The sequence below is a fragment of the Jaculus jaculus genome, chromosome Y, assembly GCF_020740685.1.
Source record: "Jaculus jaculus isolate mJacJac1 chromosome Y, mJacJac1.mat.Y.cur, whole genome shotgun sequence".
Classification (NCBI taxonomy): domain Eukaryota; kingdom Metazoa; phylum Chordata; class Mammalia; order Rodentia; family Dipodidae; genus Jaculus; species Jaculus jaculus.
This window is the reverse complement of record NC_059126.1, coordinates 7080356-7102086: the sequence shown is the minus strand read 5'-3', so window position 1 is coordinate 7102086 and position 21731 is coordinate 7080356. Positions and strand designations below refer to the sequence as shown.

Below are 21731 nucleotides of genomic sequence, written 5' to 3'. Positions count from 1 at the left end.
TGCAGCTTTGTCCTGTTATGGAAAAAAGGAGATTCTCTCAGGGAACTGTTTCTTCCCTGGATATGTGAGATGTCACTGGAGGGTCATAAGCTTGTTTTACAAGTCTCTCTGGCAGCCATATTGCAACATTTCCTTTGGTGTCGAACAAGTGTTCTAATTCTCGGCCCTCAATATGTACTGGGTCTGGGCCATTCCATTTTAAGGTCAAAGGATCTTTCCACATGGCTTTGGTAAAGGTATTTTTTGTATTTGTGTGCCAAAAGCAATCAGCAACTGAATTTCCCTTAGTATCAAGTGTTTAAAAGTTTAGGACAAACAAGGCATGATGAAGGATATTTCTTGGAGAGTATTTTATGGGATATAAATCCCCTGTTTTTAACTTTTGCCGGGTAAATGGACCCAGAAGAGGGGCCCCTCCTTCCAGAACACCCTGGTGGGTGTAAAGTCAGTGGCACAAATGACCAGGAGTAGATGCTTTTTATAAGAGATAAAAGTGACACTTTGGCTCAGAATTGTAGCCTCCACTATCTTCAGAGCCTTTAAAATTTACCATAGGTAAACTAAATGCTAAATGCTGATGATCCTCAGGGTATAAGGGAATTGTAATAAAGCAATCCTTTAGGTCAGTAATGATTTTACAGTATCCTGTAGGGATTGCTACTGGAGTGGGGAGGCTTTGTTGCAGGGCTCTGTTAGGTACCATGGCCTTATTAATTTTTCTAAGGTCCTGGAGCAATCTCCATTTTAAGGGCATTCCAGAAACACTCCACTGTGATGCCTCTGGCCTCCCACCACCTGTTTAGATAAACCTATCATTTTAAAAGTAGTAAAGTACAATTGTTTGCTTATCCCATCACAATGGTGATTACCTTATCCCTAGTGCTTTTTGAACCTGCAGGTTTCTCTGTTTTAGATTCTCCTTCTCCCTTCTTATTCATGTCTGGCCACTAGATAGACAAAATTCAGGGAGAACTAGGATAAAGTCTGAGAGATCCAAGGACATGTCCTATAGTATATAGCTCAGACCTCCACGAGAACATTTACAATAGACTTTATTAAACACTTGAAGAAAAGAGGCAATAGGCATAAGAGAAGCATAAGGCAAACTCCCACAGCTGTAAATCTGCCTATCCAGGAACTTAGAGAGTCCCAACTGGGCAACGCAGACTTAATTGTAGTAGATAAGTCATTAGCAGCCTTTGTAGCATCAAAATTAAGATGACTCTTCTGTATAGCTAGAATTTCTGAATGTAATTTAACCAAATCAAATGAAATGTTATCATGGTGCCAAAACTGAGACAGTTACTTTACATATGATAGAGTAGAATCTGGTCTTTTTTCAGCCAAAGCAGTTAACTAAATATTAATATCACCCTTGACAAATGTTTTGAGAGAAAAACATTACTTGACAGCCAATGATTTTGGCTTAAACTTGATAGCTATTGATTTTTATATACCACAGAAATTTTTATAAACATAAAACAATTTTATATTTTACCCATGAATTAAATTTGATAAAACTTAAGCAAGCTATCCCAACATATTTTACCCTGAAAATTCGGTTGTTTTTTTTTTTGTTGTTGTTGTTGTTTATTTCTTAAAGTTTGTAAACAGTTTAAAAACCTTTAACTTTAGGCATGGTGTTTTCTGCCCCCAAGGAGGTGCACCATACCTAGTGGTACTGCAATATCAGGTCGATGAGTGGAGTGGATGGAACAAGTTCCTATTCCAACTCTGAACTCCAAAAATCTATTTACTATATTGTCTTCAGATAGAGGACATATCAGATATTAAACTGATAAGAACAGATACTACACTTGATCTTAGCCAAAAGCCCAAGAAGTGATTAATTATCTTTCTTATAAGGTTATTAAAAAAATTACACCAGATTGATTAATCCTTTTACTAACAAGAAAGCAGTCTTAATACAATTTTATGTCATCAATACCAATAACACTTGGAAATGATTTTATTAGGAGTAACTAAGGCAAATTTTGTTGTTATCTTGAGGCAAGCTGGCTCAGAAGTCAGATCAGTTGCCTCCTTCTTTTAAGTAACAGAACATTACAATCTTTTAAAAAAATATCTGACAAATTATAAGTTACCTCTTTAGAGGAAGTTTTGTTGTTTTTAATAATCCTTTATGTAAGATGAACTTGACTTAGAACAAATATCTGGCAAATTTACCCCTGCAAAAGACATTTAAGCTTTCCTTTTTAATTTTTGTGCTTAGGTATTTAATTTTCTTGAAATGGTTCTCTAGAAGAGAAAGGAATGTCACCTGTGTCCATCTCATCTCTTTAGTTACAAACAGTCACAAACATGACATGACTAGCAAGCACAATGAGCACACATAAACACATACACACACACATAAAAAGAACAAATCCTCCTGATAAAATAAAAAATTTGCTTAAAGAACTTGAAGCAATCTCAATTCCTTGTGCTTTTAAAATGTCTTTTACTATGGCAATTAGCTCCTTTTTACTCTTTGCTAAATTTGTCTTTCTTTTTTTTTCTTAACCCATGTTCCTTGTGTCTTGAGAGAAGTTTTAAGCCCTTCATGCTTACTTAGGGTCTGTCCCATGATAGAAAAGGAATGAGGAGAAATGGCAAGACCAGAGAGCAATGTTCCTGGTTGGAGAACCAGCACGGGGAATTTCACAGTGGGCCTGACGTGAGCCTGTCTGCAATTTTAAGAACTAGCAGCCACTCTAAGCGCATTTACTGGCTGTTGCATAACCAGGTTAGTTGGTAGGAAGAGAGGCCAGATATGAGGTCTTTGCCAATGCCCAAACAGGCTGCTGGGATTTGCACAGGGAGCTGGGGCCTTCAGCCAATGCCAGAAGGGTAGCCCGGCCAAGAGGCTTCAGTTGCCTTGTCATTATGTTGCAATCCCATGTGATGGTGCCAACCAAAAGTAAAAGGAGAAAATTGCAAAAAGAAACCCTGCAGTTCTTGTGCCTTGCAAATCTGACTAAATATTCTTTAAATGGTTTGCCTAGAAGTCTGCATCACTTGTCTTACCTTAGCAAGTCTGTATCACAGGCAGTTTTCTTCTGTGGTGACCACAGAGCAGATCTGTTTTTCAGGTGTGTTGCCTGTATGGATCTCATGTGCATCTTCACTCACCCTGGTGGGGTGGTGATCCAATGGCGAGGACGGCTCTCCACTTGAGCAACACCCAGGTCACACTTCGTATCTCAGACCCCAAGTTCAGGCGCCACTTGCCCCCGCCAGTGTGGAATTGAACAAGGACTCAAGGAGAAGCTAACCTGGGTGAGAAAAAGCAAACAGACACAAGAAGGAGACCATGCTAGGTGTTTGTCAAGGCCTTGAGAGTTTATTATTACATGTAGGTTTATATAGGGTTTTAGGGGGAAGGGGACATAGTCAGGGCAAGGAGCTGTATGGGGTAGGGGCTGTGGTTAGGGCAAAGATCACAGAGTTACTGGTTACACTGCAATGCCTTTGTTTCTTCATCAGCTACTGCCAGGATGGGGGAGTGTTCAGCCAGTTGTATAATCCCATTGTTTCTGGTAGTCGACTATTAGGTGAGGAAGTAGAAACTTAACTTGCTATCTGGCAGTCTTTGTTTCTGGTAGTTGAATATTAGATGAGGAAGTAGAAACTTAACTTGCTGTATGGCAGTTTCTGTTAATGTGGCTGTGGTTTGGTTCATAGCTCCCCACATATAATGCCTGGTCTTTCCCTGGCATACAATTTCTAGATTCAATCAATTGACTTAAAGTTATTGATTAACTAATCGATAAAATCTTGTTTTCAGGGATACAATGGCTTGCCTATACTTATAACTGACGTACTTAAAAGATAGAATGTGGGCTGGAGAGATGGCTTAGTGGTTAAGCGCTTGCCTGTGAAGCCTAAGGACCTTGGTTTGAGGTTCGGTTCCCCAGGACCCACGTTAGCCAGATGCACAAGGGGGCACATGCATCTGGAGTTCGTTTACAGTGGCTGGAAGCCCTGGCGTGCCCGTTCTCAATCTCTCTCTCTCTGTCTCTTTCTTTCTCTCTCTGTCACTCTCAAATAAATAAATAAATAAAAACTGAACAAAAAAAAGATAGAATGTGTATGCTTTCTATGTTCTAAATATAGCCTACACTGTCACTTGACATCTGAACTTAAATATTAATCAAAGTGATTTAAAACTATTGTGTCATTCTCTAACCAGATCTGCTCTGCTAACCAGATATGTTTTGGTATTTTTGAACTAAATCTGTTTTGCTAATCAGATATGTACAGTCAGTCTGTGTGATTAATAAACATATGTAGAAACCAAAATCAATTGGAAACATTGGAGCTAAAAGGATAACCAATATTTTAGTTCCTGTTCCCAGGTCAAAAGGCCACAGGAGATGATGGGACACTTGAACTTCTAGCTCTGATAAGTTACCTGTCTTCTTTATAACAGAGGATGTGAAGACCCAGAAATGAATCGCAAGTCTTTCTGCAATAGGAGAGTCAAATTCAAGGAAAATCAGTCCTCCAGGCTTCCCAAAGTAGGGAGGGTGACTTGGTCAGCATGGCCTTGATTTATCCTAGCAGATGACAATACTGAGAATGATGGAAATCCTCAAGGGCCGGAGGTGCCTCTCCTATAGTGCCATTATTGATTTGCAAAATATGCAATTAATTCTGGCAGCTGACATGGTTTTAATCAGCCAGTAAGAAACATTTAACTACTATAAAAACAAAGATTCAGACTAATAGGCTCCCCTGTCTGATGCTAACTTACAATACTAAACACTAACATTAAATCATACCATCTTCATCTGCCTGTCCCTGATTATTTCTGAACTTCACCTATCCTTGTTCTAGCTCCCCCCACTTGCCTTAGTCAGAATCAGAGATCAGAGCTATTCTTTGTGCATCCTCCTTCCTTAGCACTTACCCTACATCATTCAGGGATAAGTACACTGCCACCCCAAAGGGCACTCTTAAACTCTCTTGTGTTCCTACTTTTCCCCTGATTCAAAAATCCTTTCTTGAATACTCTGATGCCCTTCTGCCTCCTCTCTCTTGCCACAAGCCCCTATCCCTTGCCTCTGAATGTTTATCCTCTCTATGTCTGGCTTTTTGATGTCATACCTATAGACAACACCAAAAATAAAAATCAAAATATCAAAGCCAGTTCAATACAGACATGGTACCAGAGAGTCTCTGCTTCACCTAGGACCAAATCATTAAAGATGTTACACTTGGTCTATCAGTGTCACCACTTTACCACCTCTAGTTGCAATTAAGCTGCCTTCATATCACCTGCCCTGAAGGGAGACCTATTTACTGGCATTATACAGTCTGTCTAATAAGAACTCATCATCACTCCTGTGGTCAGCATGAAAAAGTTAACCATCATCTCTTATCATTAACAAATGGCTGGAAAGTTAGGTTGGGACAGGCTCCTAAAATGGAGTCACCATGTGGTGAAAGAGACATAAAGAAACAGGTTGTCAACATTCCTCAGTAAACCATCCAGCCATTATCCCTTCTTTGCCTAACAATGCCCCAAGGCTAGGTTTCCTACCCCCTTATCTCATAAGTCCCCTGGTCACTCTTCTGGTCTCACACCCTAGCTATTTTATTTTATTTTATTTTTTACCCTAGCTATTTTAAATGGCTAATGTAAAGAACAAAGGTATTCTTTTTCCTTCCCCACCTTTCCCCAACTGAAGATCAACAGGCCACTATTTGGAATCTCAGGTAGGCTGTGCTCAGTCATTTAGAGTTAGTCCTGGCATCTTGTGCTTTTCCTGAATAAAATCTTCCATCTTTGCCTCAGAGTGGTTTACATGGTCTTGTTCTCTCTTGAACCTTACACCTTTTCCTGTTGTCTATTTATTTACTGAATATGTATGTCTAGCTGATATGCATACCTGTCTATATGCATGGGTGCATATAAAGGTTGAAGATGTATATGGTTCTTTTCATCAATGACAAAAGACCACACAAGAGCTATCAGTGAACTCAAGTACCACTGATTGAAGCAGCCTTGCAAAGCAAAATATCTTGGACATATTCTCCTCTCTGCTTCTTCAGTACTGGGGTGACAGACTTGTGCCACTCTGTCTTAGTTCTTATATGGATGATGGTACCTGAGCAAAGGGTCTCAAGATTTGTTCAGAAAATACTTTAAGCATTAATATGTCTCTTGATAGTAGTTTGGGGAACGGAGATTATTTTTGAGTTAATGCCAATTGGAGAGAGAACACAGAAGCTGTCGTGGAAGTCATTATGTAGCTTAGGCTATCCCTGAACCTCTAATCCTCCTCAATCCTAGAACATACTGGCTGTGATATCTGGCAACAGTTATCACATTCGCCTTGTGCAACATTCTTAGGTTCAAGTGATGTTCTAATTTTTTGCTATAAATATGTCTAGCTACCAACTTTCTTGTTCTTATTATTACTACTTTTGTGCAAAGAACTCATGATTCTCTTTCCACTAAGGAGAAATCTCCATGTGATATATGGATATTAATACATGTCTCACTTATCCACAAATTTAGGGGGAAATTCTGAATTATAATAGTGCTATAGGCTTGTAAAATATCAGTATTTTATTCCAAAATTTTACAATGATGCTTCTTTTACACTAAGAGTATGCCATATATTCACCCATGTCAAGGAAGGGTTACTTGCAGGTGAGGATGTCCTCCTCCATGGTGGGAGGCAGGTTGTTTTCTCCTCCTGTTCTTCATTCCAATGAAGTACATGATCATTTGTCAGAATAGTTCTGATAGATAGGGGAACACATTTTTATACCAGCTGTTCTAGAATGAAGTACATAAAATCCTCAGTATCCAAAGTGGTAGAGATATTCCCCTCTTGATTGCCTGGAGTAAGACTATATTTCAACATGCCTTCTTACTATTATATCTCTATGGAGTCTTCACTACACATCACTTTCATTAGTCCAAGAGGTGGTTCTTTTGGGAGCACACTGCTATGTTTTTTTTGCATTTTTCATGGGAATACAGGAGGCTCAGGATTTTGAGGTAATCTTCTGCTAAAGATGAGGCCAGCTTGAGGCACATGAGACCCCACATCCAGAAAGAAAAGGAATAAAAACCAATCACAATCATTGGGTTTAGAGGTCTTTAACCAAATTGTGTTTATACAGAATGAACTTTTCTCACCACCTGTAAATATTGACTAAAATTAATTGAATTCAGCATGATATTTTCAACTGTGAACATCTTCAAGGTATTCCTCAATGTGTTCTGGCTAATGTAGTGTTGTATCCTGATCTCTGAAATTCAGATTGCATGAACTACCAATGGAAACTAAAATTCTTAGATATTTCTATCTAAATTTGACAGAGTAATTTAGGTTAGCATTCAAATAGGTCATTTCTAGTAATTGAATATATTTGACTTACCTGATAAAAAATATCACAAATATTTTCTTTATTCATTTCTTCCTTATGAAATTGAAAATAAAGCCTGAACAAACCATTTTCTTCTATTGACACTACATGACTAGAGGCCAGGTACAGGATGTGAAAAACTCTTAAAAACTGAGACAAGAATGTGCAATTGGTATACATAACCATGTCTCCTGTTTTGTTCTAGAAAATATACTATAACTAATGAATCTGCTTTTCATCACAGGAAAATAAATATCTGGCCTTTTTGAGGCATATCATTGATAATTTTGATGGATTACAGCCACTCTATAAAATGAGAAAATGGTTAGGTTCAGTGAATATTACATAATATTATCAAAATGAAGATAGGTTTAGTTTTGTGAAGCAGCTATGTGGAAACTGAATTATATAGTTATGCTTTCAACAATAAATTCCAATATGATCTCTCACATTCCATGTATATGTGCATCCTAACATCTTTAACATTGTTTTATGACACACATAATAGAACTGAGAACAGTAAATTCAATGTAAAGTGGAGACTGAAATTTCTTATCTTATTCTTTGAATACCCCAAAATACAGCTGTGACTACAATCAGATATTATGGGATACTGTGCCAAATAAAAACCGCAAGGCAAAAATAGTAAATATCAACTTTAATCATATTTTGGTGACAGATATTTGTCTTTAAAAAATATTATGCCTGAGCTCTAGACATGGCTTAGTGGCTAAGTGCTTCCTGTGGTGCCTAAGGACCCTGATATGTGTCTTTAAAAATATTATGCCTGGGCTGGAGAGATGGCCTAGTGATTAAGTGCTTGCCTGTGAAGCCTAAGGACCCTGGTTCAAGGCTGGATTCCCAAGGACCGAAGTTAGCTAGATGCACAAGGGGGCGCATGTGTCTGGAGTCGTTTGCACTGGCTGGAGGCCCTGGCGCACCCATTCTCTCTCTTTCTATCTGCCTCTTTCTCTTTTTCTCTGTCACTCTCAGATAAATAAATAAAAATAAACCAAAAAAAAAAAAAACTTAGAAAATATTATGCCTGTTTTTTCTACAAAAGACCATCAAGGGAATGACCCAGATAAGGACCAAAAATATGAAATTTAAACTGAAGCTGTTTTAAGAAGAAGAAAAATGAATGATGGCATTATGACACATTCAACCTATATAGTTGCCACAGGAGAACAACTCAAAAACACATTGGACATGTAAGGTCCAAATGCAAATATAATACATATTCATCTTTCAAACTTTGGTAGATACTGTAACTTTATGGATATCCATGCAGAATTCAGTCAAGATGAAAGTCATTTCATTTGATTTTTTTTTTATTTTTCTATATTTAAGAAATTCTGTGCCTTGCTAGGCATGGTGGCACACAATTTAAGGCCAGGACTCTGAAGGCAGAAATAAGAAAATTTGCCGTAAGTTCAACATCAGCCTGATACTACATATGAAATATAGGTTAGCACTGTAACAGGGAGACCCTGCCTCCAAATACCAGAAAAAAGTGCCGTATATCTACTGTGATATTATATTTTCCATACAAACTTATAACATTTAAAACATTCTTACTTATTTCAAGTAGTAAAAAGGGAAAAAAGTTGTTTCACACAAAAGTACATTCCTTGCCTGTTATGGTGGGACATGCCTTTAATCCAATCACTCAGGAGGTAGAGGTAGGATATCCATGAGTTTGAGGCCACCCTGAGACTAAATAGTGAATTCCAGATCAGCCTGGGCTACATTGAGACCCTACCTCAAAAAATAAATGCATTCCTTACCATTCTCACAACAGGGAAAATATAATCTAGTAAATACCAAAAGCACTGAGACAGGATGGATTAATAAAAGAGAGTCAAGTGAAGCAATGACTATATCCGATGATACTGAGATCCATGTGTAAGAGGAATCCCCCCAGAGCTATCTTCAGCTCTTGTTAGACATGGTACCTTCAAGGGTTTTTATTGACCAGAAACCAAGCAGTTGAGAGCTGCTTTCAACAGTAGAATGAACATACTCCTGGAATCTGTCTGAACTCATCTGAGGAAGCTCAGTGCAGCTCTCTTTCTATAGTGAATATGGAAAGGAAGACTCAGTTGAAGTCTCATTATGAAAGATGTGGAAGGATCCAACTTGTCATGCTGATTTTGTTTCACAATCTGTGAAGTCATCCTTTTTTGGCAATTGGTTTGGGGCTGCTTCAACTTCCTTTATTCCCCTAATTAGATTAGTAAGAAATAAAGGATGTGAGCACCTGGAAGCTTAGTTTTATGGACATTCAACTGTGCACAGAAAGTTTCTAGGACATTAATACTTCCTTACTCACATATGCCGAGTCACACAATGGACAATGTAGTAGTTACTGCAATTTCTATGTCATGTTATTATCTGAGTCTTCAAAGTTACTTCCCTAGTACATGGCTTTGCTTAGAAAACAAGTGTCTTTAAATTTTTTTGTTGTTGTTGTTTATTTTTACTTATTTGAGAGTGACAGAGACAGATAGAAAGAGAGAATGGGCACGCCAGGGCCTCCAGCCACTACAAACTGAACTCCAGGCTCGTGGATCCCCTTGTGCATCTAGCTAACATGGGTCGTGGAGAATCGAGCTTCGAACAGGTGTCCTCAGGCTTCACAGGCAAGTGCTTAGCCTCTAAGCCATCTCTCCAGCCCACAAGTGTGATTTTGATATGCATACCAGATATCACTAGTTTGCCATTGTCCAGGAAACAAACTGGCACATACATCGTGTTTTGCTATAGGAGAAAACCAGTGTCTGGGGTCAAATATGGGATCTGAGGGGCTAGTCATAAGGTAACCATAGAAATAACATCAAGGTGTGATGGTGTGGAGATACAGCTACAGTTTAGATAATTGAAATTAAAGAGGATGCTGGGAACTATACTTAGTACTGGAGGTCAGGGGCATGAAATGATTCTGAATGCATACGAGTTAGGTGGCAGGAGTATGTATAAAAGACTATGAGTAGAAGCAAGGGTGGGATGGAAAGGCTGGAGTGGTACTAATTATCAATTGTGGTTCTTAATCTGTATCTGAATGAAGCTTCATGGATCCATGGATGATATAAGAGATCAAAATAAAGACTGAGCATTTTATATCAATCTGATGGCCATTCCTTGGCTGAGTGGTTCCAGGGTGAGGCATGACCTCAATCAGGATTATCCTTGGATTATATCAGGTATATCACATGTTCCAGGTTGGTAGTGGATATTGGTGGACTTCTATAATTCACAAGGAGTTGCTAGGGTTGGTGTTGGATGACAATGGAAGCTGCTAAAATGGTAACTCACACCATCAGACATGCTAAGAATCTATTATTCTACAAATATATACCTGTCCTTTTTATAGTCAGTGCTATTTGACTTATATTTCTAAGTCACACTTGTAACTTAATAGCTCCAGCTTATGTCTTTGTGCAATCATTCATTTATTGTCATGCAATAGTTGACTAAATCTACAAGGGTATAAACTTTGCTGTAATAATTTAAAAAATGGGTCCAAGAATAGTGGTGGCACTCTAACTGACTTAAATACTAAAATTCACATCAAATGGAACATTAGATTTCACAAAGCTGATGAGATAAAACCTGAAACAGGATATAGCTGCCAGCAGTAGGATCTTCATCATGCCCTTGGGCATTTTCCTCTTTCACAGAAGCTTGGAGTACTTCCTTTGCTGGAGAGTAAAATATAGATGCAGTAATGTTCATTTTCTGCTTACATCAAATGGAATCAACCAACTGTTGTTCACCCTGATAGTTTAAGGATTCCCCCCCCCCCCCAGTATATCGTGGTTGGCAGCCAGTGTGGCTCTGTTTGACACTAGTTTATTTTCACTACCAGATTAGTTATTACTTATGCTTAATAAAACCTTGTTTGGTGATATTAAGTACATTAAAGAGCTTAATCCTCACAGTATATTTCCTAGTTAATAATGTTCACTAAATTTGGGCTGAAGATATTGCGTAGTAGTTAGGCTACAAAGCCTAACTACCCAGGCTTATTTACTCAGCACTCACAAAATCAGATGCACAAAGGTGCATATGTGCCTGAAATCCATTTGCAGTAGATAAAGTCCCTGATAATCCCATTCACTCTCTCTCTCCCTCTCCTTTTCTCTCTCTATCTCTCTCTTCTATGTCTCTCTTCTTGGAAATAAATAAATATATGAATAAAAATATATTTACTGAATTTTATAACAGATTTATTAATGACAATTATAAGAATTAATTGTGAAATGAGCTTCAGCAAATTCCATCTAACGTGATCAATTCATCAAAATATTTGAGTATTGATAATATTATTAAATTAGATATCTATACCATGATGCTAGGTGAAAAATTAACTAGCATAGTAGACTATGTGGGATTTTTTTACTCCCTTTGTTATGGAATTTTCTCATAAAATTTAGTACTTTTACCATGAAAGGATGTTGGATTTTTTTTTTTTGACTACCTTTTTTGTGCCTATTGAGATGATTATGTGATTTTTGTCCTTCAGACCATTTATTGATTTGCATATATTGAACCATCCCTGCAATAAAACCAACTTGGTCAGGCTGAATATTCTTTTTGATATATTCTTGTATTTTGTTCAGAATTTTTGCACCTATGTTCATGAGAAAGATTGGCCTGTAGTGTTTTGTTTTGTTTTTTTCTTTTTTTTTCCTGCCTTTGCTTGGTGTTAGTATGGGGGTGATGCTGGCTTCATAGGAGTTTGGTAGAATCCCTTCCTTATCTATTTTATAGAATAGTTTGAGAAGCAGTGGTGTTAGTTCTTCCATAAAGGTATGTCAAAAGTCACCGGTGATTCCATCTGGGCCTGTGCTATTTTTAGTTGGGAGATTTTTTATAACTGCTCTGACCACTTAATTTGTTATAGGTCTGTTTAAATGGCTTATCTAAGCTTGACTTAATTTTGGTAGGCCACATGAGTCAAGGAAATGAAGCATACATGTTCTTAAAGTATGTTCTTATAATTGTCTGAATTTCTTTGGTATCTTTTGTAATGGTGCCTTTTTCATCTCTAATTTTATTCATTTTGTCTCTTCCCTCTTCCTTCTGGCCAAATTTGCTAAGGTTTTATCAATCTTGTTTATCCTTTGAAAGAACAAACTCTTTGTTTCATTGATTCTTTGGATTTTTTGTTGTTGTTTCTATTTCATTAATTTATAATCATTATGATTTCTTCTTTTCTACTGAGTTTTGGGTTATCTTGTTCTTTTTTCTAAAGCCTTAAGGTATTAAGGCAGAGCATTAAATTGTGAACTTCATAATTTCATAGTATAAGCACTTCCAGCTATATATTTTTCTCTTAGGACAAACTTCTTTGTTCCCAAAGGTTTTGTATTCTCATTACTTTTTTTTTTTTTTTTTTTTTTTTTTTTTGGTCAGTCAGCCTCTGTACCATTTGTGGTGGCTTCCTATCTCACCAGTGCTAGGTGCCCACCTTGATCCTTCCATGTTGTACTCTATAGCTGTACCTGTGATCTGCTCTGCTGGCTATGCTGCCACTGGGGGCAGAATGCTGAAGGATAATGTTTCATATGGTGGGGGATGGGAGAGTTCAGACTTCTGGAGTTGCTTGCACTTTCAGTAGCTCTTTAGATGATCTCAGCTGTCTTTCCTTCAGATTTCTTACCTTTGCCAGAAGGCTGATGGAGTTGAAACATCTGTTGCTTGATCTCTGCTGCTGTTGCAGCCTGGCCTGCCTGGCTGGACTGCACCATGAGGGCATGCAAATCATGGGCCAGGTTTGCCTCAGTGGGACTCTGGATGTTTTCCTACTTTCTGGTGGATCTTGGTCTCTCCAGTCTCTCTATTGTGTCTGAGAATGACCTATACTCCTTCACTTTTCAGAAGAGTGTATTTTGCTGTTATTTTGCTTAAATCCCTCCCTAGGCTGGTTTGGCATGGCCCCAAAGCCTCCATCTTACCCAGAAGTCTCCACTGCTATATAATTTGATTTGTGACTCACTCAATAGAAAGAAGTTCATGTATGGTATAGGAACCAATCAAGCCACTCCTGTCGCTTGGAGTTCCTTATGACATAGAGGGAATCACTCTTTCACCTGGTCTTGTTTGGAGCTTGTCTCTTCACTGATTCTGGAACTTGAAGGCCTGCAAGAATGTTCATTTCTTTACCCGCTTTGTTGGACTGAGGTTAGAAACCTGCATATCCTGATCTGAAAACTGATCTGTTAACATGAAATCTTGAGATTTGATCTCTAGTGGTCTTTGAATCTTATGTTTGTGTAGTGAGGAAACAATTGCTGAGCCATATCTCCAGCTCTGGCCCTGAAATTCTTATTCACTAACTTCAATGTTCTGTGTGAGGGAACTAAGACTTCTCCTTTAATCATTCTATTCATAGTGTTACATAAATAAAGTGCATGTACTCCCTTTAAATATAGTTTTTCTTTTAAAACTGCAACAAACATCAGATGTTGTTATAAAGTAAACCTTTTCAAATATAATGAATATTGGGCTGCAGTGGAAGCTCAGCAGTTAAATGCACTTGCTTGCAAAGCTTGGTGGTCTGGGTTTGCTTCCTCAGTACCTATGTAAAGCCAGAGGCACAAAGTGGTGCATGTGTTTAGAATTTGTTTGCCATGGCAAGAGACCCTGGGGTCTTCATTCTCTCATTCTCACTCTCTCCCCCTCATCAGTAAAAAAGTAAATAAATAAAATATTTTTCAAAATTAATGATTGCAAGCTGGGCATGGTGGGGCAAGCCTTTAATCCAAGCACTTGGGAGATGGAGGTATGAGGATCACCATGAGTTCAAGGCTACTCTGAGACTATATAGTGAATCACAGGTCAGCCAGGCAGAGAGTGAGACCCTACCTTAAAAAGCCAAAATAAAGTAAATAACTAAAAAATAATGATTGCTTTTCAATGTCTCAAAAATCCTATGTGAACTTGAATGTTGTTAGAATCATTGTGAGAAGATAGAATCTGGCATACCTAGCAAAGTAGGCTGGATTTCTGTAGTCGACTGCTTCAGGTTTGCTGAGATGAACTTAACTTCCAGACCAGGCACAACTATGCCTCCATATATGGATAATTATTGAAGCTTAGATCCATGGAAATTTCCATACTGGCTAAAGAAGCTGGCCCTGCTTTTACAGTACATGCAGATAGAAGGAGAAAAAGTCGCAAGCCAAAAGCCAAAAACTACACAACACACATCAAGAACTCCAGGTGAAACTATGCACTTTTTATGTTTTTAGATTGGAATTTTAATCCCACAACCACACCTTAAGATCCACCCAATGACACCTTTTCCACCCAGCTGGCTGAAGATCCAAAGTAAAAACTACTAAAACACTAAATATATTTGGAGCATTTATTCAAACTACCACATTCTATGCCAGGCCACCTAGTAGATACAAACCCATCACACATTGCAAAACTTATTAAGTCCAACTTCAAAGGTCCTCACATTATTTACCAATTTTAAATAGTTCCAATGTCCAAAGACTCATCTTGGTATAGGAATTAATGAGTCAATGAGAACAATCGGGCAAAATCCACTTCAGGGAGAGGAAGAGAGCCTTTATTCACATGCTGACTTCTGCTGGTTAATGCTAAAAACCTGACAGAGGCCCTGAACTCAGATTGTGCTGCACTTAAATGCCTTTTACAATCCTTTGTCTGAATTCCCCCATACTTAGAGATAGGATAAATGTACATCCAAATGTGTAGGGTTCTGTTAAGTAAGATTAAGTACAAACAACTGTGTCCTGTGATAAGGCAGTTACATATTTTCTAAAGTGGTCATGCTCAGAATTACAGAATTCATGCTAGCTACTATGAGAGGAATGTCCCCTGCTACAGTTTCAGAGGAGGGAAGTGAAACACCTATCACTTCACTGGAAGTTTTAGAAGCATTTAAATTTTTATAGGTACATTGATTATATTTCATCTAAACTAATATAATCTAAAAACATTAAATGTATGGTATTCCCATAATAAACTGAGATTTAAGATTGTCTCCTAGCTATGAGTCCTGCAAAAATCAAACAAGTTGAATACTTTAAACATATAAAGGCACAGAACAAGTTAAATACTTTAAATATATAGAGGCACAGAATAAACATTTTCAACTTGTATGATAAATATGAAGGATATACTATAATAATGCAAACTCAACAACTATCAAACAAATATCAAGCTTCTGAAGTTCAAGTCTAGTGACTGGCAGTCTTCACATTTTCCAATTTCACTTCTTCAGTTTTGCATAGTAGCCAGGAAACACCTCTATCCCTAGCCAACAACATCCATGGTAGCCTTTGCATAGTCCTGGTATATCAAAAATATATTCAGGTCTCCATACAAACTATGGTCCATCTTCCAAAGACTCTTTTAGACTGTTCATGCCCTGCTTATTTGCCACATATAAGCAGCAATATAAGCAGCAACTCATAGAACTGTGTGCATTTCATGACCACTCCATGAATTTGTCATGTTTTCAAAACTGATACCAGGTGTGCAGGACACACCATATCTGTTTTTATTTTTATGAAAACCATGCTTAAATATTTTTTTAAATTTAACATTTTCCATGATTATAAAAAGTATTCCACTTTTGCCCTCCCTCACCCCCCCCCACTTTTCCATTTGAAATTCCATTCTCCATCAAATCCCCTCCACATCTCAATAAGTCTCTCTTTTATTTTGATGTCATGACCTTTTCTTCCTCTTATAATGGTCTTGTGTAGGTAGTGTCAGGCACTATGAGGTCATGGATATCCAGGCCATTTTATGTCTGGAATGAGCACATTGTAAGGAGTCCTACCCTTCCTTTGGCTCTTACATTCTTCCTGCCACCTCTTCCGCATTAGACCCTGAGCCTTGGAAGGTGTGATTGTGATGTTACTCAGTACTCCAGTCCCTTCTTTCCAGCACTATGATACCTTTTGACTCATACCAAAGTCATTGACATCTGAAAAGAGAAGATTCTCTACCCAAAGTGAGAGTAGTGTAAATATAAGGGTATAAATATTAAGAGATGTGCTTACTGGGAAGTTTAATAAGCATAATATATACATTTTTCCAGACATCAGCAGATGTTGCACCCCTAGTGCTCATGACTATCCCTGTTTTAAGTTTTCAGTATCAAGGATGTGTTTCCCCCATGGAGTGGGCCTCCAAGTCCAATTGGAGGGCAGTTGGTTTCCACCATGACAGACATGCCACTATTGCACCCATTGGCTCATTTGGCCTGGCTGGCCAATTATAAAGCTTGCAGTGTCCACTGTTGAGTATCATCACTGGTGGTATCTCTTTCTCCCATTGAACTACATGTAGAATGGCTTCTTCCAGCTTTCTGTCAGCTGGTCTACATGGAGGAGGTTATTAGCTCAGTTCCAGAAGGATTTCTCTGTGGCCTTACAGTCCAAATATGAGGACACACCATATCTTAATTCAGGAGGAAAATAAATCTTAACCTTGAAGAGTAGGTTTCTTTTCTAGTCAACTCTCTTCCAAAAGAGGTTGTATTTCAATTTTAATCTTTCCTCAGGAATCCTCTCCATTGTTTTAATGTAAAGCAGTTGGACCATCTTCCTTAAGATTACTGTGTTAATCTAAAAGCAGTAACCTAAAACCAGTCTCAGTGCCTGTAATTGTAATTTGCTTGAGGTTTTCCAACTTAAAATCTTAAATCTCTCAATTCAATATCTTTAGCCAAATACATGAGCCCACTTCAAACTGGCAATAGGACAGGCAACTGAAGCTTAGCACAGAGAGAACATGGGTGAGGGTAGCATTTTAATGAGAAAAGAACAAGTGTCATATGAACTTCTGAACTAGTACTGAAATTAACAAAAAGAAGATGACATTGAGATGTTGCCTTGTTGTTTCTTATAGGTGGAATGAGGAATAAGAGAAAAAGGATAGAAATTATACCTTTGTAAAATGGTCCCTCACAAACCCACTGGGAAAAAATTGCATTGAAAGGAGGGAAGGAAAGATGTATCCATAAAAAATGAACCTCTTAGGTCCAACTATGTTTTTGATTGCTTGCTTTTTGCTTATCTCCTCTGAAATGGTTCCTGAGCCTTGTAAGATGTGATAATGAGGTTCCATGTTCAGATGCTAGCCTGGGTGTTTTGGGAATGAAGATATTGTATATGATAACTTCTCATCCTCCCTTCAGAGAAAGACCACATATCTGAGGCACTATGCAGGGCAGGATTGCCTGATCAAGCCTTACTTAGGAACCATCAGATACACATTTTATTATGAAGAGGTTCAGTTTCCATGAATATTTGAGAAAGCATGACACCAGAGATAGGACGAGGATGGCAAAGGAAGCTGGGCACAAAAAAGGCAGCATTTGATGACCAGAAACACTGTAAAAAGAGTTATTTAAGGTTTTCTGGCCAAAATCTTTGCAGGGAAGCACAGAATCAAACTGTACCATGACAGTTCATAGAATCAAAGCAAGTAGGAGGTGGTGTGCACTCCCTAGCACAGAAGCTATGCAGAATACAACTGTGTAAAGTAGAGAGTTAGTAATAAATTAATTTAGCAAGGACCTAAGGATGAAGATGGGTTTTATTGTTTTTGCTGGATCTCATGATGAGATCTCATGATCTCATGATGGGATGTGATATTTGTGGTATAGAAAATATAATTCTGGGGCTTCCACAAATTATTTAGCCATGTCAACATGTTTCATAATTTGAAGAAGAACTTTCAGTAGCATATTTACTAAACAAAAAGCAGACAAGTTTAATCTAACCCAAACTAGTTTTGGTGGACCAATGAGTTTATTGAGTTTATTACAGATCAGGATGAAGAGGGCTGGAGAGAGGGCTTAGCAGTTAATATGCTTGCCTGAAATGCCAAAGCATACAGGTTTGATTCCTGAGGACACTTATAAACTGGATGCACAAGGTAATGTACACATTTGGAGTTTGCTTGCAGTGGCTGGAATCAATGGAACATCCATTCTCTTTATCTGCCTTTCTCTTTTCTCACTCTCAAATAAAACAAAATTTAAAAAAGAGAAGGTTGACAGGATCATGTTGACTCCAGTGCAGCTGCATAAGCAAAAGATCCACCCTAGCACATGTGACAATTAGTGAAAATTTCATCTCTGGATCACATTGCACAACTTGCAAAAACTCTGCTAGCCGGCTCATATGCAGAATTTGTAGGCTTCTAGTGCCAATGAAAGCTGCCTTGCAGCCATTTTCCAAGGCTTACTGATCTCTAGAGCCTTGCTTATACCCTAAGAAAAGAATGTTCCAGGGCTGGAGAGTTGACTTAGTAGCTAAGACACTTGCCTGGGAAGCCAAAAAACCTAGGTTTGATTACCAATACCTACGTAAGCTAGATGCACAAATTGGTGCATGCATCTGAATTTTGTTTGCTGTGGTTAGAGGCACTGGTGTGCCCATTCTCTCCTTCCACCTTTTTCTATTTGTCCCTATTTCTGCCTCTCTCCTCTCTCTTTAAGTAAAATAAAATAAAATTTATTCCCCTTAATAAAAATAAATATTTCAATTCAAAGAAAACTGCTACACAACTTTGTTAGAGTTTGAACCTCAAAGTTTGTTTACCACTCCTCTTTTTCTATAACCTTGTGAAGTGTCCCTGTGATGTTTTCTTAAGTTCATACCTTCCCAGACTTATTCTACAGAATTTTCCAAGCTCTCCTCCCCTTTTCAGGAGGTAATATTTAAATATAGAGGAATTAAGTAAACAACACTAACAAAAATTAGTCCAGATTACAGCTATTGTGTGGGGTTGGACATGAGATAATGGGTCTAATGGAGACTGTCTTTCTGTTTGTAAGATAAACAGAATTTTATCTGGCTTTAAGTGTGTGTGTGTGTGTGTGTGTGTGTGTGCTAGAGGGTAATAAATGATCTCATTCAATTTAATAGAGAATTAGTAACTAACTCAGTGGCATTGGTAGTTTTTGTTTAATTCTTCACCCAGGTATTCTATGTTGTTCTCTCAACCTCCCACTCTCTTCCCACTGTCTTGCTCTCATGTGTTAACCTGTATATTTCAATAAGGAACACAAAAAGAATCTTCCTTTGTTCAAGTGATCTTTCAGATAAGTAATGGGGTCCTATGATCCCATTTACTGTTTCCCACTAGCAATTGGTAATACCTTGATGGGCTAAAGTGGCTGTAGGGATTCTGATACTGCTTAGACATGCTATTGTTTGATAAATAATTGTGTCATTAATTTCTATTTGGGTTCAGGTTCATCCTGAGTTTTTAAGAAATCTTATTTACTCATTTGAGAGAGAGTGAAAGGGAGATGGGTAGGGGCAGAAAATGGGCATACCAGTGCCTTCATCCATTGCAGATAAATTCTAGACACATGTATGGCATTGTACATCTGGCTTGCCTGGGTACTGAGGAATAGAATCTGGGTATTTAGGATTCATAGGTAACCTTAACCACTAAGTCATCTCTCCAGCCTACATCTTGGTTGCTGTCTCATAGCTTGTCAAATGTCATTTCAATCCTATATTGAAAGTAAGTACACTTATGCAATACTGTAGATGACCAACACTTCTCTAATTGGGATGGGGTCTATCTGTGGGAGAGAACTCATATCTGGTACTAGAAACCAAGTTAAAACCCAGTTGATGGAAACTCATAGACACTAGAGAGCAATGCCCACTGCTACCTGGAAAACAAGAGTGGACTTTCACCCTAAAAACAAATCTCAAATTTAAACAACCCTGTAATTGAAGGTGCTCTTTCTTGTTTAGAGAATACCCTTTATTTTACTGATGGTATAGAAAATAGAAGAGATCATGATTACTGGGAGTGCAACACCTTTAATGTATGCAAATTTATTTTCTGAAATCCAATTGTAATCATATAATTAATGAAGTCTTCTGACTTTATTAAGAACTGGTGCAAGTCCACAGGTTCTGGATTTCTTTTCATATTTTACCATCACAATATTTCTAGTTTAGACCATGCTTTCACTCATTCTCAGTGATTTCACAATTCAATATGTTTTATGTTGTCCACTTGGTGTATTCTATTCCTCATTATTATTTTTCATTCCTGTTAAAAGCATTTACAGTTGCAGAAAAGTTTCATGTTAAATACTATATATTAAATGACTAATACTATGATACTTTGCCACTGAAACATATGATCCTACTGTTTTCTGACATTTATTCATTTTATACACAGTGATGGGTTCAGCAATACAATTTCTATCAAGTATATCATACCCTTTACTCAGCTCCCTTAACCACATACTTTGTGCTCCAGCTTCTCTCCCATTCTGCTAGTCTCCTTCTTTCCCCCATTCTTAACTCTTATTTCATGTTAGTCTTGATCTTCAAAACTGTGAAATAACCTGATGAACCGGATACCAGCACAAAGGGGAAGGAGACCAACACAAAGAAAAATTAACTCCTACCAAATCAGAGAGTCAAAGCCTCAGAAACCTCCAACAGCTCAACACTGAAGAAGACCAAAAATGAACCCAACATGGCTCAGGGAAATTTTGTGGAAGAGGAGGAAGAAAGAATGTCAGAGCCACATGTTGGCTCAGGATATGCAGAGACACTTATCATACCAATAACTTTGGGCTAACTCCACAATGCATGACCCATATACCTCAACAAGGGGGGCTTCAATGGGGAGGGGGTAGGTCATGGATGAGCCAAATAATGGTACCAAACTGCCTGTATTTGCTGAATAGAAAACTAGTTTAAAAAATAACTGTGAAGAACCCATACAGATGAATATGTAGATTCATTTTTCAAATATGAGAATTATTTCTCAGCTGGTTGTCAACATGAAGTTTAACCTAGGATATTCTGCAAAATTATATGCTCCTATGACATTGGAATATTAAAGATAGTTGACAAGTTGATGTTGGCTGTGAGGCAGTGCATGTATTAGTCTCACTGGATGTTGGGAGCCAGGCTGGTTCTGCTAGTAGCAGGTTATAATAACAAGAATTGTTAGCTGAGAAATTAGAATGTCCAGTTAGAAAAGAACAATGCTCCTGAGGCAGTCCCAAATGAGTATTCTGGAAAGGAGATATGATTTGGAACTGAGAAATAAAAGTGGAAATAAATTCACAATGTTGTCATTTGCTTGAGAGTAGTTGCAGTAGGAGTGCCTATAAAAAGTGGTGAAATGAGTTAAAACAAGAGTCTTGACCTGTTGGTACTTGTTCTGATGGCCTAAACCTGAGGAGAGAGCACAAAACTAACTTCTGATTGGATAATTTGTGCAAGTAATCCCTTGGCCAGTGGAAGCCTTGTTTATATGTGGTACATTTAAATTTGCAGAGGTGGAAAATAAGTCTTGTTCAG

General features: G+C 38.0%; 1 non-coding gene and 1 pseudogene across 1 annotated transcript; both read right to left on the bottom strand.

Moving 5' to 3' along the window:
- Positions 1-21731, bottom strand: part of LOC123457054 — a 187968-nt pseudogene that overhangs the window by 2776 nt on the left and 163461 nt on the right.
- On the bottom strand, positions 1657-1847 carry LOC123457123. Its single transcript, XR_006634897.1, has one exon. It is a non-coding gene; the product is annotated as a U2 spliceosomal RNA (small nuclear RNA).